We start from the raw sequence: 16,893 nt of genomic DNA on the forward strand, positions 1-16,893 counted from the left end.
TTTTGCTACTCTGTCATGGCTCTACCATGAAGGGGAGAAAGAGCGTGACCTGTCTCCTGTCATGTTCATTTCATCTTGTGGTACCGTCATCACCATGTAGGATAGGACTCAGATGGCATTTCCTTGTGAGCCCATTCTATCAGCCACAGACCTCTCTCTGGTGGTGGACCCCTCCAGCACTGAGAAGAAAGAATTATGGATTTCCTCCTCTTCAGGTTCTGAGTGTTAAAAACAATCCTCTGTGCAAGCTCTGTGTCCTGAGGTTGGTCTGGTCCTCTGGTCTGAACTCCCCAAGAACATGCGGAATGGGCCCCAGCATTCTTAGCTACTGCCAGCTATAATTAAAACAAACAAGCATTTTAAAAAGGCCTGCTCCCCTAGGCACCATCTCGCTCTAGACAAGGTGAGAAGAGCTGTTAAGGTAGGAGCTGCTCTCCGGGGAGGGAGTGGAGAGTAGCGCCCGCACATTCTACTACTCTCCACAGGATTTTGTTCTTTCTAGTTACCGTATGTGACAAATCACTCTAAATCTCAGAGGCTTAAAATAACCGTCGTCTATTGTAACCTGTGATTTCGCGAGGAAGCCAAGCCAGGAACACCCCCTGCTCCAAAGGCATCTTGCTGATAGTCTGGAGGCTTCGATCAGATGCCTGTCCCTTAGCAGGGATGGGCAGGAGGCGGAAGGCGTGTCTCTCCAGACAGGCGGTCTTGGGATAGCTGGACTTCAAGGTAGGTGAGAGCTTCCAGAGAGATAAGAAGTGAAAGCTGCGTGTCTCAAGGCCTGAACTCTGAAATCAGCACAGCATACTTCTTCCGCATTCTATTGCTCACCTGTCCATCTACTAAAGAATAGATGGCCAGGGAAGTTAACACACTCCCCGACCCTGAGAAATTCACGATCAGGAGGACCGTATATGCATATACTGGAAGTCAGTAAATGATATAGTTTTTATACACGAGCTTTCCATACTTCTACTGCAAAGCACAACACTGGTGAAATTGAGAGTAAACTTCAGGAAAATAATTTAAACCAAAAAAAAAAAGATTAAAAATCTACTGTCTGATAATCTCTAGTCACTCAGAATTTATGTCTGTTTATCTCACGGCACCTGGCATGTAAATAAATTGTGGTATGGAGCTGTGGTGTTCCGGGGAAAGCAAAAGTCGGGGCAACTTTGAGAAATAGCTGTCATGCACGCTAAGATGTTGTCACTGGGGCGTAGTGATAACGGGATAAATTCCAGATGACTCCTGGCACCAAAGGATGACTCTTAGAAAACGTATCCATCACAGACGAGAGAACGCTTACCTTTGTAACGGAGTGTTAGAATTGCAGTGAAAAGGGGGTACACGCCATCTTCCCAGGAGAAAATGGAAGATAGTGTTTCCAGTTCAGTAGCCTTCCAGCTAGGATGCCACCTCGCCGTGAAGCAGAGCCATGAGCCACGAAGCCACTCAGCTTAATAGACAGCTATGTCACAACAGCTTCCGGTTTGAGATCCTAGTGAGAGCCTGAGAACATATGCTCACATCTTAATAGACGATTGGATTCACGAGGCAAAAACACAATAAAAGCTTGGCTATGGGGAAGTTGGCTTACAGTCACTTTGAAGGGCTACTCTGTAGTGATGTATTATTTGTATTTTAATAATAAATCTTGCCTGAAGCCCGAAGGCAAAGGTCAAGCCACTAGAGGTCAGGTAATGGTGACACACACCTTTAATCCCAGGATTTTGAAAGGCAGAGGCAGATGGATCTCTGTGAGTTCAAGACCACCCTGGGCTACACAAGATCAATGCAGAAATAGATCCAGGTGGTGATTCACACCTTGAATTCCAGTCCTAGGGAGTCACATGCCTTTAATTCCAGTCCTAGGGAGTCACACACCTTTAATCCCAGCACTAGGGGGAATGTAAAACGTGAGGAGAGAGAGGCTTAGTCTGCCGTTGCCCAGCCTTGATAGAGGTTAAGATTTCTCTAGTGGTGTGGCTGCCTTGCTTTTCTAGTTTTGGGGTTGATACCCAATATCTGACTCTGGATTTTTATTATTTGTGCTACATTTGGAGTACAAATTTACCAAAAAGCTCTTTACTTGAGGCTTTTTGGTCACCAACACAGACCAGAGCTACACGTGGAGCTGCATGTGAATCCAGCCTCAACTAGTTAGACCTCTCTCTCTCTCTCTCTCTCTCTCTCTCTCTCTCTCTCTCTCCCTCTCTCTCCCCTACCCCCGGATGTGTCATCAAGATCACTGACCTCCAGGTCACTTCCTGAATCCCATGTTCTTGTGGGTCTGTGAGCTCTGTCCCTTGCTTTCTTTATCTGGCACACCTGAGTCTCACTGGAAAAGAAAAAAGTAGAGGAGGTAATTGGGACCTGAGAAGTTGGGACCCTAGGAACCCAACAGTTGGAAGGTGCATGTTCCCAACAGTGATGCTAGTGATGGCTCTGTAGTGGAGAGAAGGGGTGACTGATGGGGGACTCTGTGGTGGGGAAAGGCACACGTAGGATGTGTAAGCTTTGACCCAACAGAGATGTCAAAGAACCAGATTCCAGACTGGTGAGAGGACATGCAAGCAAGGATGGTGGTGACAGGTCATGGTTTTTAGCATCTACTCTGTGGTCATCACTGGCTAACAAATGAGCCTGCTATGGAAACCAGACACAGCCAGGAGAATTCCAGAAACCTGGGCCAGGAGCTTGAAGGCACATAATGGCCGACTTAGGACAAATCTAGACACCTCTCACTAATGTCTTGGAAACTAGCTTTTCTCATTCTAGAAACAGAAATTTCTTTGTTTGTTTCAAAGAACTCTTAATAGATTCCTTTCCAAAAACAGAAACTACATTTCATAGGAAAAAACAAAAATGGAAACAACCATGACAACCTGTTGTTTGTTGGCATTCACCATAATTTATATACACCATCCAGTGCCAAGTGGCTTCTGGTAACAGTCCTTTAATTATTTTTGTTCTTATATATTTCTTGGGTTAGGTATGATCTGAATTGCGCATTATACAGATGATCCCTAAGTATTATTAGATTTGTTGGGATGAGCAATTAGGAAACATGGGCTAAAACTCTTCCACATGGTCAGTTTTCTTAAGTCACATTGTTGGATACTTGGTTTGCGCTAAGATGGTGAGGTTAGCAAGGTAAAGGAAGAATAGTTTGTAGAACGCAGTCTCCTAAAATGGAATATAATGGAATTCCCCTAACCCTCCCCATTCTCTTCAGTAACCCCACTCTTCCTATTGCCCATCTGCAACTCAGCTTTCTCCATGGTGTTCCGTCTATGCTTTCTGTCCTCAGTCAGTGATCCCCTAACCATTTCCTTTGGCATCATAATTCTCCCCCTCTGTTTTAATTCTTTTTGAAACAGGTTTTTCTACACCGTCTGTGCTGGCCTCAGACTGATGACTGAAGTGATCCTCTTGTCCCAGCCTGTTCAGTAGCTGGAACTATAGTGCATGCCACTGGACTTGACTTGATTTTTAGAAACCAAAATAACCAGAAATAAGTCTAAAACATTCTTTATACTGTTCAGTAGACAAGTAATAATATTATACCATATTTATTTCTTAGTTGACAGTCCTGAGTGTTCTATAATGCCATTTGATTGAATTTCCACAACTATCATTTAAGGATGGTGGTATCACTGTCTCCACAAGACAGATCAGGAGACTGAGAATTACTTAAGGTTATATAGTCAGTAATGATGAATGTAATATTTGAACCCAGATATTCTGACTCTAGACCATATACTTACCGACTTCTCTAAATAATACCCTTTATTAATGATTTTTGAGACATGGTCTCTCTAGGTAGCTCCTGGCTGTCCTGGAACTCACTATGTAGACCAGGCTGGCCTTGAACTCCCAGAGCTCTATCTGCCTCTGCCTCCCAAGAGCTAGGATTACAGGTGCAGGCCACCACAACTGTCTTTATCCTGTACTGAATATATACTGTTGTATTGCTGTGAAGAGACACCATGACCACGGCAGCGTATCAAAGGAAACATTTGCTGGGGGCTTGCTTACAGTTTCAGAGGGTTAGTTCATGATCATCATGGCAGGAAGGATGGTGGCAGGGAGGCAGGCTGACAGACATGGTGTTGGCAGTAGCTGAGAGCTTATCTGCATGATGGAAGCTTAGAGAAGAGAGATTGGGCTTTTGAAACCTCAAAGCCCATGCCTAGTAACGTACCTCCTCCTAAAAGGCCACGCCTCCCAATCCTTCCTAAACAGTTCACCAAGCAGGGACTAAGCATTCAAATCTATAAGCTAAGGAGAGCTATTCTCATTCCAGTCGCCACACTGTGTATCTAATATGGAGTTGAAGTCATTGCCTGGACTATTGTACTTATTTCTTACATTTATAGGGTGTGTGCTAATATTATCTCTATCTTAAGGATGAAGAAATTAGGAAGTAATGTAAGTAATATAAGAGCTTTTTCGAGATCATGTAGCTAGGAACTAGAACACAGATTGGGATTAGCCATGACTCAGCCTAGAGCCCCCAAACTGCTGCCTAGAATAGGAAGGATGGGGTATGTAGACTTCTTAGCCCACTGCAGGAACCCGACCATATCCTCACATTCCTTGCTAAGACTCTACCGCTTCAACATCTTGTCTTTTAGTTTCCAGTGTCTTTACTACCCTCAGCTAATCTTAACCCCCACCTAGAAACATAGTCTTGCTAGGATCTGATCAGAACATGCAGTCAGCCTGCGCTTCTGTGTGCTACTGAAGTGTACCTTCTGCACACATATGCTCAGCTCTGTTCTCTGCAAGTGATGCCATTTAAAATCTTCACTTCCATGGTGGGTGGAGGCATTAGCTAGGAATGCTCTCCATGGTGACTGATGGAGTATCTATCCAAAGCTTGAACTGGAGTTCTAATTCCTTTTTTAAAAATTTATTTGTTTTTACATTATGTGCATTGGTGTTTTGCCTGCATGGATATCTGTGTGAGAGTATCGGCTCCCCTGGGACAGGAGTTACAGACAGTTGTGAATTGCTATGTGGGTGCTGGGAATGGAACCCGGGTCCTTTGGAAGAGCAGCCAGTGCTCTTAACCGCTGACCCATCTCCAGTCCAGGAGTTCTAATCCTTACGTAGTGACAGTCAGACATACATTGCTTCTGACATTAGTTTCATGGATTGATGATGACAAAGCTGGGATTTCAGTGCTTGGGTTGGTCTTTTGCCACTGATTCCAAAATTTCAAGCAGGGAGAGGAAGGATGAAGCCCTAGGCCCATTCTGTCACTTTAACAGAAAAGCGAGTGTTGTTCCAAAGCGCTTCTGCTCTGCCTCACTGCCATAGCTGCAAAGGAGGGAAGATGCCAGGGATCATGACTGCTATGATCATCTTAGTTATTGGAGGGCTCACTCTTGGGCCTGTTGGCTGCCCAGAACAAGGAGGAAAGAGAAGCAGGATGCTGGAGGACACATGACAATATCTGTCATGGTGGATCCTGAGTCGAGCATCTATATCCGAGACTCAACATCTAATTTGCTTCAGAGTTAAATTAGTCTTTGGCCAGCATTATGTACCTCCCATCAAAGCTGCCGTCTCTGCCTTCAGACAGTTGGTCTTCATTCCAGATCCCCACTGGAACTGAACTCCACCCATGAATAGAACTGTGAACTAACCTAGCTTCTTCCAGCTTCGTTCTTTGGACAGTAGTCCAATCACAGCTTGCAAAAATCTAAACAGGTGTCCTTGACTTAACATTCAGTTGTAACCCCTAAGGACTAACACTCGGATGCCCCACCCATCCCAAATGCTCCAGTGTAGAGTCTTGGCTTCAGAATGGGAGCTTGGATTGAGTTATGGTTCCAGCTAGTTTCAGCACAGGTCCTCTTCCCAGCTAAGAACTCCCAGTGTGCATCAAAACTCAAGCAACACTAGTTAGGAATGTGTTGAATTTCTTTGACTATTTAAAGTCCCAAAATATCAGCTGTTGTCACTAATAGCAGTGACCATCTGTCAGAAATGCTATTGAGGAAGTAACCCCATTCATCGAAAGTTTGTACAAGTTAACTTCAATGTATTAGCCAATATGAGCAAATATAAAGAAAGTTCCCCCCCTTTTTTGCAAGTTCTATTTTTAAATAAGAAACTTTCACACATTCCAGATATTGAATAATGAAACACTACAACAGAGAGTGAAAAAATAAAAACAGTACAAACCTATAGGTTGATCCTGTGCTATAAGAATGTTCTATACTGAGTGTTGATGACTAAAATTCTGTATGAAAGGAGTCTGGGCATGGAGACACATACCTGTAATCCCAATATTTGGGAGATGGAGATAGGAGGAGTTCAAGGTCACAGCAAACTACACGAGATCCTGTCTCCAAACCAAAACAATGTAAAAGAATCCACCATCACTGGCAACAATAAATAGATATAGAAATGCAATAAGCAGGAAACAAACCCATACCGTAACGTCCTGCACAAATCTTGGTGCACACGCTCCAGAGAACAGTCTATCTGAAAGAGTGTGAATGCTTTCTTTCATTTTACCCCAGCCCCAAGGATAGATTGATTTTGGAAAGAGAAACAGACCAGAAAGGGTAAAGTTAATCAGTGAAGAGTGTGAAGATTGGGATCTAGCTTTTTATAAAAATTGGCATATAGGAACAGCTAGGAGATAAGTAGGTGGCTAGCAGGAGCCTTTCATGCTCTCTCAGTTGGGCATGTAGGACAGTTTTACAGCATATGAATGGCAATTATAGTGAGGTTAAACTTAGGGCTAGAGCCTCTTCTGCACACTTGATGCGTATATTTCTGAGGGCAATTTCAGGGGCTGTGGCAACCAGGCTTGTCTATGTCGGGGATGATGTTCAGGTTCAGAAACCAACTTGTTTTCTTATTGTCCTGAGGATCTCACCCTCTGTAGGCAGGGCTACAATCTTTCTGCAGGGGAAACCCAAGGAACTGAAGGAATGCTTCATTGAGCCCATCCATCAGTAACTGCTTCCAAACGTGCCAAATCTGATTGATTTGTGCTGACTTGGGGGCACTCCGGGCACTGTGTGGAAAAGGGTTTTGAGATCTCATTAGCAATGTCTGCTGGGAACAGAGTGGGTAGTGTGCCATCCATATGACAGATCAATATTGCTCCCGAGGGTTTCTTCAGCCACAAACGACTGTGCTCTAATAACCCTGAAGGGACCCGAGAACCTGTATTCCTCGCAGGTTTGGGGTGGGAGCTGAGCTGCTCATCGGAACCACTGCAGTGTGTCATAGCAGACCATCATTTTCACCAAACCATCATCAAAAAGGAGAACTTAACAATTGCTTCCACTTGTCCCAAGCCAAGGAAAACTCCTGATATCTCAGAGATGTTCTGATCTTAATTACCACACGTTCCCCACTGAGTCACTTGGAAGAATTTCCTGCCCTTTGTACCCTGTAGAAAATGGTGTGCTAGTTGAGTGGTGGAAAATAGAACATTGGGTATGTAAGGATATGTTGGCCGAAAGTAGCTGTTCGAAATTTAATCTAATATAGATTGTTCTTCCGTGCTAACTAGGTAATTAGAAGCTGTGTTTGGAGTCTTTGCCTGGTTTGTGGATCACGTAATTAGAATAGAACAAGACATCTGCTCTCCTATTTCCTGGGCATTGGGACGGCATCCTGTCCATCTAGCAGTTATCAATAGCAGTTAATAACTTAGTAAGTGGCAGGCAGGAAGGGTGCTACATATCGCATTTAGTATGTTATCATATCTAATGCTCACATCAATCCTTTGTCCTGATGAGAAAACAGAGGCTGAAAAAGATGAAATTATTACTCCGCCAAGGTATTAGAACTGTTGAGTTTTATACCTGAGCCTGAATTCCAGGCAAGTGACTCCTGGAGTCTATGTTTTAGCTCCGTATGTCTCCAAACAGCTGCAGGACAAAACTAACCAAGCAAGCACCGGCTGCAGAAGAGACCGTGACACTCAAGTGTAGATCGCTTGAGCCAGAAGGAGTTGGGCATCCAAAGAGGATTCCATTTCACTTTGAGTCTAGAGATGCTGTTTCAATGCGGCCTTGCTTCTGCTGGATCACCACTGTCCTCATCCGGCAAGGTCACCCAAATGACACGTAGGGATGTGTTTCCAAAAAAGCTCTACTATGCGTCATGCTCTTGTCAATCATGACTTCTCTTAAACATGCAAGGCTTTGGTTATTTAAAGGAATCCATTGGCAAATGCTCCTTTTGGAAAAGAAAAAAAATCTTGTAATTAAAATAATCACCCCATGTTCTGTTTTACAAGTCTGATTATAATTTAACACCAGATTTTTTTTTCTTGACAGGTGGGAGGTGTTTGGTTTGAGTGGGAAGAGGCTAGCCTGGAGGAGAAATCAGGAGGCAAAGCCAACCACCCATTTGCTTTTTATCCTTCTCCTTAAATCTACGGGTCAAGACGGGATTTGGACCAGGAATAGTCATGGACGCCCTCCACATAGATTTCTCTGCAAGATGGAGAACTGCCCCACCTTCCCACCAGAACTTTCCCGCAGTGGTTACCATAGTTCCCTGGTGAATACGGTGAACCCCAGACCACTGCACCTACAGGGTCAGCACCGTGCTTCCAGGATTGTGATAAAGGTGAAGTCGGGGGGGGGGGGGGGGAAGTCATTGGAGGTTCCCATACAGCAGGCCACAGAGAACCTTTGTGAGCTTTGCTCATATTCAACATGGACGAGTTATCTGAAGGCTCTGTGGCACTTCCTCATGGAGAGCCTTCATCTGGGGAAATCTTAATAGGATTCTCCTCACACATGTGCATTTGCCTGGATTGGTCTCTGTATACTTAACTAATTTACAGAGCCATTTAGTATTGTGACAACTCGGGGGCTGTGAATAGGAAAGGAGAGGGAAGGCGCATAGCCCAGATGAAAGCCTGTGTTTCTGGAACAATTGCTCAGCTTCCTTATGAATCGGCACTTATTGTTATTTAAATTATGTTTTAAAAGTTGAAAATTTCCCCTCAATGCCTGAGTTATATATAGATTAATGCTTCTCAAGCATTCCCACTGAAGTATTTATTTTTAAGATTTATTTATTTATTATGTACACACTGTTCTTCCTGCATGTCTGCTTGCACGACAGAAGAGGGCACCAGATCTCATTACAGATGGTTGTGAGTCACCATGTGGTTGCTGGGAATTGAACTCAGGACCTCTGGGAGAGCAGCCAGTGCTCTTAACCTCTGAGCCATCTCTCCAGCCCACCACTGAAATATTTCTGACAGCAGAAGGGTTGACCCACACTTCTGCCTTGGCCCCACACTCTTCAGATGATCAGGGTCCTGCAAAATAAAACAAACAACAAAAAAAAACTGCTCCAAGGCGTAGGCTCAAAGTTTCCTATTTTAGATCTAAAAATCCACGTTGGGCCCTTGCTGGACGTGAGCTACCCCAGCGTGGGAGGATTGGTGCGGCTTCTGTTCCTGACCTGTCACTTTGGGCTCTGGAGTCCCAGATGAAGTCAAACGCTTCAGGGTCATAGATCTTGATGTGTATGTATGTGCCCATATTCATGGGGGAGCAGACAAGAGTGCACACATGTGTGTATGTGTACACACCAGAAGACAACATTGAATGTCGCCCTCGGGAACTGTGCACCTTGCTTTTTGAGAAAGGATCTCTCGGTGACCTGGAGCTCATCAAATACTAGGTCTGCTGGTTACCAAGCTCGAGGGCCAAGATCAACACCTTTTACTTAGTGTAGTGTATGCAAATGATTAGACTTTGTTCCAAGTGTCTGATGTCTGATACTCTCCCAAATATGAACCGATACATTGAAATCAGTTTAATGGATTATGACAAGGGCAGGTGACACAGTAGAAGGGATGGATGTGTGTAATTTTAACCTGACAAAAGGTTTATAAAACATGGGCATCTTGGATGAAGGAGAAAAGAAAGAGAATACAACATGTAACTGCTATATTCTGACTGTAAATATAGAAGTGGGCAATGGGAAGAGAATGTGAAGACTATTCTACCTCAAGGGTAACCATATTGGTGGTAATATTGATACCACCAGTCTGAGTCTATTGTGTAGCACAACAAAGTTGAAGGTCACAGGGAACTGTACCTCTGACCTCCATGTCCATTGACTGACAGCCCTAACTTGCATCTTCTGCATCTACCTCCCAGGCTACCCCTGCACAGAGGCCATTTCCCACAGATTTGGAGGTGTGGCCTTGCTGAAGAAAATATGGAGGAAGAAGGGGGTGGGCTTTGAAAGTTTAAGATCTCCTTCTGTTCTCAATTTTCTTCTCTCTCTGCTTCATGTTTGCTCCCGAAAGTGTGGACTCTCAGCTTGCTGCCCCAGTCACCATGCCTGCTACTTCCCAGAGACAGAGACTGGTTCTTATTCCTCCGGGACCATAAACTCAAATAAACCACCCTTCCTGCTAGAAGTTGCCTTGGTCATGGTGTTTTTATCGTCGTAATAGAAAAGTAGCTAATACAAAAAGAAAGGGGTTATTGGCTTACGCAAGTCAAGAGTGAGAGAAATCAGAGTAGGAACTAAAGCAGAAGCCATGGAAGAATGCTGCTTACTGACTTTCTCCCTCTGGCTTGTGCTCAGCCTACTTTCTTATACAACCCAAAACTCCCTGCTCAGGGATGCTAACACACACGATGGCTGCCCCCCCCCCCCCGCACCCGTCAATCAACAATCAAGATAATTCCTTACAGATGTGGTCACAGGGCAACCCCCTCAGTTGAGACTCTCAATACCCAGTAGAGTTACATTTTCTCTTTAAATACCAACAAACCTCAAGGATGGTCACCAGTAACTCTCTCCTCAGACATACATACCCTTTTATAGCACCGTCTCCCCCTCTGACTCATATAAGCCATAGAATGTCATGCGACTGACAGAGTGTGACTTTCAACACTATCATCAAAAACACTGTGGCTCTGTCGTGCTCTCTTGAATCTTCTCTTGTGGAATCCAGCTGCCATGGCATTAGGACTTTCAAGTAGCCTTTTGGGAACCACGAGGTCCTGCTAACAGCCAGCACCAATTGCTTAGAATTAGAAGGCTAATCTTCCCGTCCCACCAAGCCCTCACTGCAGCCTAACTGGCCACAGCCTCACAAGAGATTCTAATTTAAACTATTCATGTATGCCACTCTGGGATTCTTGACCCATAGAAACTGTTTGACATAACAGTGTTCTAAAAAGCTATACCTTGAAGTAATTTGTTTCATAATACCAGAAGCACCCCCCCCACACACACCACACACACACACTTTAAGTCTTATTCATTAAAACTGCCCAAAAGGGGGAGCTGGGGAGATGGTTAACAGTTAAGAACTCTGGCTGCTCTTCCAGAGGACTCAGGTCTGGTTCCCAGCATGATAAGGTGGCTCACCGCCAGGTGCCCCAAAACCCTCTCTGAACCCTGAAGGCTTTGTGCACACATGGTGCATTTGCATTCATGCAGGCAAGCACTTGCATACAAAAAAATAGAACAAATAGTGTTTTTTAATGTCTAAAAACAATGTTTACCCAGTCAAATTAGCTCCACGAGAGCTCCCATTGTGATCTGGAGATATCATTTCTCTCTAAAAGTGGCCACAATTTCTAAAAGAAATGATGTAGGACAGGAAATAAGCCACGCAAATCTGAAGCACATTACTTCCTGGATAGTTTCTAGAAAGGCGCAGAAACCAATTTGAAGTGGCGTTAACTCAAGAGGGAATGACCTGAACACTGACAATGATAGTACTAACATCAAATGTATGTAAGTCTTTGAGTACATAATTAAATTTTAAAAATAATTAGCTACTTTTGAAAGATGCTGGGGGAACTAACTCATTATCTCAAAAACCAATGAAAAATCGGAAAGAATCAAGCATTATGTATATACAGACGGGAAAGTGGTTTAGGTAATAAATGAAAGGCGAATGTCAGGATGTGGCTATTACTGTGTGACACCTAATGAATGAATGTATCTAAGCACGATCGATAACTTCTCATTTCCCCAGGAGGGTGACAAGTGGATTCTGTGGACCTCTTGACGAGAGACACAGCTGTAGTCTTGCCAATGAGGTCAAACTGAAATCCAGGAAAGTGTCTGGACCTAGTTGTCAGTTTGCAGGGAACACAGAGGACAGAAGAATCTGTTGAACTTCATGGGGAGTCTACAGTCAGCGAAGTCCAAACTGGGCAGTGGAGAGGGGATCAGGCAGGACACACAGCCAGAGTTCCCTTACAGATGAAGTTTTAGAAGCTCATATTTGGTGATTAAAAAAAAAAACAAACCCACAAAAAAAAAACAAAAAAACGAAAACACAAGGGACTGATTACCACCAGTGGTGGCTCTCAAACTTTAGGCATGAATGAGAGTCACCGGCTAGAATTCTTAACCTATGAATTTCTGGACTCCACAGCTCACCACGAGGAGTTTCTGCTGAGGACTCCTTGAGCACAGTTTGCTTTGCTGTCAAAATCCAAGACAATGGTGCAGCTTCTTTTAGGAACCGTCTTTGGGAGCCACTGCTCTAAGAAGTTGGGATCATAGTTTCTTAGGATATGAGGGCGCCATAAGGCCAGGATCCATGCAGGAAGTTTCTAGAGTGCATGATCAAATACTATTTCTTGATTTCGATGGGCATTATAAACAAATGTTAATCTGATGATGATTCATTAAACTCTACATTTGTTTCATGTGCTTTTTTGAAGATGGCTTCTATTTTAAAATATTAGTTAAAATTAAAAATTCAGCTAGAGAGAAAATTTAAGGCTCAGAAGTTAAAAGCACTTGCTACTTTTGTAGATGACCTGTGTCTGATTCTCAACACCCACATGGCAGTTCACAGCTGTCTATATCTCCAGTTCCAAGGGATCTGACACCCTTTTCTGACCTTGATGGGCACCAGATATACATATGACACACACACACACCTGTAGTTACACACTCATACACATAAAACAAAAATGCATTATTAAAAATGAAATTCTGGGGCTGGAGAGATGACCTAGTGGTTAAGGACACTGACTGCTCTTCCAGAGGACCTGGGTTCAATTCCCAGCACCCACATGGCAGCTCACTACTATCTACAACTCCAGTTCCAGGAGACCAGACACACATGGCAAAACACCATATAATATAGAAAATATAAATATGATATAAAAATAAAATAATATAATTATTTATAATTATAATCATATGTAAAAATTCTGTAAGATCAAACAATTATTAATTATTATTATTATTATCATTTTGTAGTGTTGGAAATTAAACCCCAGCTAGCAAGAATTGAGCTTTATTCCCATAACCAGTTTCCCTTTTAGAGTTCAATTGAGCGACTTCTTCATGTTCCCAAACCAGTAAGTAGGTGTGATGTTGTGGGGTATTCACCAGAGAAGACGGTTTGGATGAGGATTTAAGCTAATATGAAGTCTTTATTAGCTGACTGACAACTACACTGTGGGTTCAGATCCCAGTGTAGCCCCCGAGCCTTCCTCGCGGTGAGATTTGAAGCAGAAAAAACATGTTCTGGGTTGACATCCATCCATTAAGAAGAACACTGAACCAGAAGCAGAACTACGGAAGCCAAAGAGCAAACTCAGTTCCCAGAACTATAGACTTTGACGGATCAGGCCTTTGTTTCAGTTTTGGCAGGTGGTGTTGTCTGTGTGTTGAATTTTTACAGCTTGGATGGTACTTCCATCATGGAGTCAGCTGTGCTAAGGTCTGAGGACCTGCTAGGTTTGGGGCTCTGTTACAATGAGAAATATGTGTCTGTAGTTTATACACACTCTGGATCCTAGCTCTGGGCTTACAGACAAACATGTTTCCTGCTACAGAAATCAGATGAGGAACTGAGAAGTGAAACAATCTCACACAGAGAGACTCCCCTGACCACTTGACACTTGTCACTCTGCCTTAGCAATGACAGTATTTCTGAAATGTCTAGGCTCCATACAGTTTGTTAGGGGTTACAAAGAGAAAACAGAACAAAGCCTACCCCACCCCGCAAGGCAATGCTGGTTTATTGAGGAAAAGGAGATTTTTTTTTAAGGTTATAAAGAAAGCAACATAAATTTAGTAAGACCAATACTGCTTTAGATCAAAACATGGCACATTTGAATTTGCTTTTATTTTGCAAAGTTATCAATTTAGAAGTCACATTTAGAGACTAAGTCCCTAAAACAGACTCAAAATACTTGACAAAATTAAGTTCTAGCAAAGCCTTTGTGGAAACAGTTTTATAGTGTTTTGTTTTTCTGTTTTTTCATCTTGGGTTCTTAGCACCATCAAATATCCAGCCAGTGTCTTCTCTTCGCAGGATACCATATTGACATTTTTCTGATAGTTTGGTCACTATTGAAATCAGTAGCCTGGGCATATTATGTTGGTTGGTGGGAGAGCAGTGTTAGCCAAGGCTGTCCCTGCTCTTCCTTTAATACTAGCAGAATGATCTCAATGTCTAACTTCTGTTTCTACTCATTTCTGTTCTTTGCACTTGGCCTTAACATGACCTAGATAGATACCATGAAATTATGTAAGCTCCCCTAAATCTGGAGCACAACTAGAATTGTTGATTAAACTCAAAGAAAAAGGAATAGCAGCCTTTTGCTTATTCAATAACTTTGTATCAAAGGATTTTGGTGGTTCTTGGCCATTTTTGTTGGCTCATACCTTTAAAAATCTAATGAAGGATATAAACACCACCACCCTTCCCCAGTCCATGAACTCATGAAACTTCATGACACTTCCAGGTTGATTGGCTTCTCTTCTCACTGGGTGTGAGAATTCAGTGGAGGAATATCTAGGTTCATTATAACCACCATGCTAAGTGTTAGAAGAATGGAAACAATCCATTTCCAAGAGCTTTTGTGCTAGTAAAGAACAAATTATAGCAATTTAAAATTTTTTTTTTCTGAGACAGGGTTTCTCCATAGCTTTTGGTTCCTGTCCTGGAACTAGCTCTTGTAGACCAGGCTGGCCTCGAACTCACAGAGATCCGACTGCCTCTGCTTCCCGAGTGCAGGGATTAAAGGTGTGCGCCACCACCGCCCAGCTAAAATGTATTTGTTTTATTATTTTATGTGTATGCTTTGTTTGCATGTGTGCACCGTGTGCATGCAGTACCTTTGGAGGCCAGAAGAGGGTATCCAATCCCCTGGGAGAGAAATTGTAGACAGTTTTGAGCTGCTGTGTGGAATTTTAAACTTGGACCCTGGTTCTCTGCAAGAGTAATGAGTACTTTTAACTACTGAGCTAACTCAGTCATTCCCAGAATGTTTCTTCTTTAGACAGGGTCTCATTAGGTATACCTATCTGTCTTGGAACATACTATATAGACCAGGGTGGTCTTGAACACACAGAGATCCACTTGTCTCTGTCTCCCGTGTGTTGGGATCAAAGGCATCTGCCACCAAACCCAGAAAGGCTCCAATAAAATTGTTTTGGGGGGGGGGCAGAATGATGGGTCAGTAGTTAAGAACACTTGCTGTTCTTTCAGGGGGCCAAAATTCCATTCCTAGCACCCATGTCAGACAGCTTTCAATCACCCATGACTCCAACTCCAAGGGATCCAACATTTTATGCCCTCTTAGGCACCTGCACATACACATGCATATGCACACATACACACACATGCATATATATTAATAAAAATAAAAATTTGCTGGCAGTGGTGGTGCATGCCTTTAATCCCAGCACTCAGGAGACAGAGGCAGGTGGATCTCTGAGTTTGAGGCCAGCCTGATCTACAAGAACTAGTTCCAGGACAGGCTCCAAAGCTACACAGAGAAACTCTGTCTTGAAAAACAAATAAAAGTAAATATTTAAGGGCTGGAGAGATGACTCAGTGGTTAAGAGCACTGATTGTCCTTTCAAACGTCCTGAGTTCAATTCCCAGCACCCACGTGGTGGCTCACAACCACCTATAGCAGTAGATGGGATCTGGTACCCTCTTCTGGTGTGCAGATACATGTACATGCAGGCAAAATATCCACACACATAACACAAATAAATCTTCTTTAAATTTTAAAACAAATTGTTTTAAAGAAAAAATATTTTTGGATTAGTGACATGACTTAGCTGATAAAGGTGCTTGCTGAGTAGGACCCGGTGACCTGAGTTTGACATCCAAAGTCTACATAAAAGTAGAAGAAGAAGCCAGAGAGTGGTGGCCCACACCTTTAATCCCAGCACTCAGGAAGCAGAGGTAGGTGAATGTCTAAATTCAAGGTCAGGCTGTTCTGCAGAGTTCCAGAACAGCCAGGACTACACAGCGAAACCTTCATCTTGAAAAAACAAAAATCCCCAAAAAGCCACCCCCCCAAAAAAAAAACCAACCAAACAACCAAACAAAAAAGTGGGAGGAGAGAATCAACCCTTCAAAACCGTCCTCTGACTTCTGCAAACGCCTTGCGGCACGTGTGCTCAATCCCACGTCACCACAAACCCACACACAATGATAGACAATTAAATCCTAAAAATCTAAAGAGTTTTAAAATTGAGTTATGTACATAAAATGCCATTTGCTAGACAACGCTATTATATGCTTATATAGCTTTTGCAAGTAAAATATCCTCAAGTTTTTCATAAACCATATTTCCCCAGGGGTGGTAAAGAGACCCTGAACTTGCCAAATATGAGTCAACAGGTCAGTGTCGCGTCTCGGATGCAGGTACGCGGAGCCTTTTCGAGAAACAGCGGTTCTGCATTTTCTCAGCAGTGTGCATGGAAGAGAGGTTGCTGCGCTGTGGCGGGGTTAGAGGAGCAAGCCAGTGATTCAGTTCAAAGTGGAGCCTGGGTTTGAAGAGGCTGCTGTGTGGAACAGGGCAGAACTCTGACTTGGTGCCTTCCTGGCTTCCTCCCTGGTGTCTGCAGAGCGCTGACCTAGCCTGATGC

The 16,893-nt window shown here is 43.3% G+C and overlaps 1 long non-coding RNA gene across 1 annotated transcript in view; it reads right to left on the reverse strand.

Annotated features, from left to right (window-relative positions):
• Positions 1–635: 635 nt before the first annotated feature.
• Positions 636–16,893, reverse strand: part of LOC130882631 (uncharacterized) — a 39,459-nt gene continuing 23,201 nt past the window's right edge. The window contains exons 2-3 of the long non-coding RNA XR_009057846.1: positions 1,310–1,512; positions 636–740 (exon numbers count right to left, since the gene is read on the reverse strand). This is a non-coding gene — a long non-coding RNA (uncharacterized LOC130882631). The remainder of the gene's footprint in view (positions 741–1,309; positions 1,513–16,893) is intronic.

Source organism: Chionomys nivalis, chromosome 10 (genome assembly GCF_950005125.1).
Source record: "Chionomys nivalis chromosome 10, mChiNiv1.1, whole genome shotgun sequence".
Lineage (NCBI taxonomy): Eukaryota > Metazoa > Chordata > Mammalia > Rodentia > Cricetidae > Chionomys > Chionomys nivalis.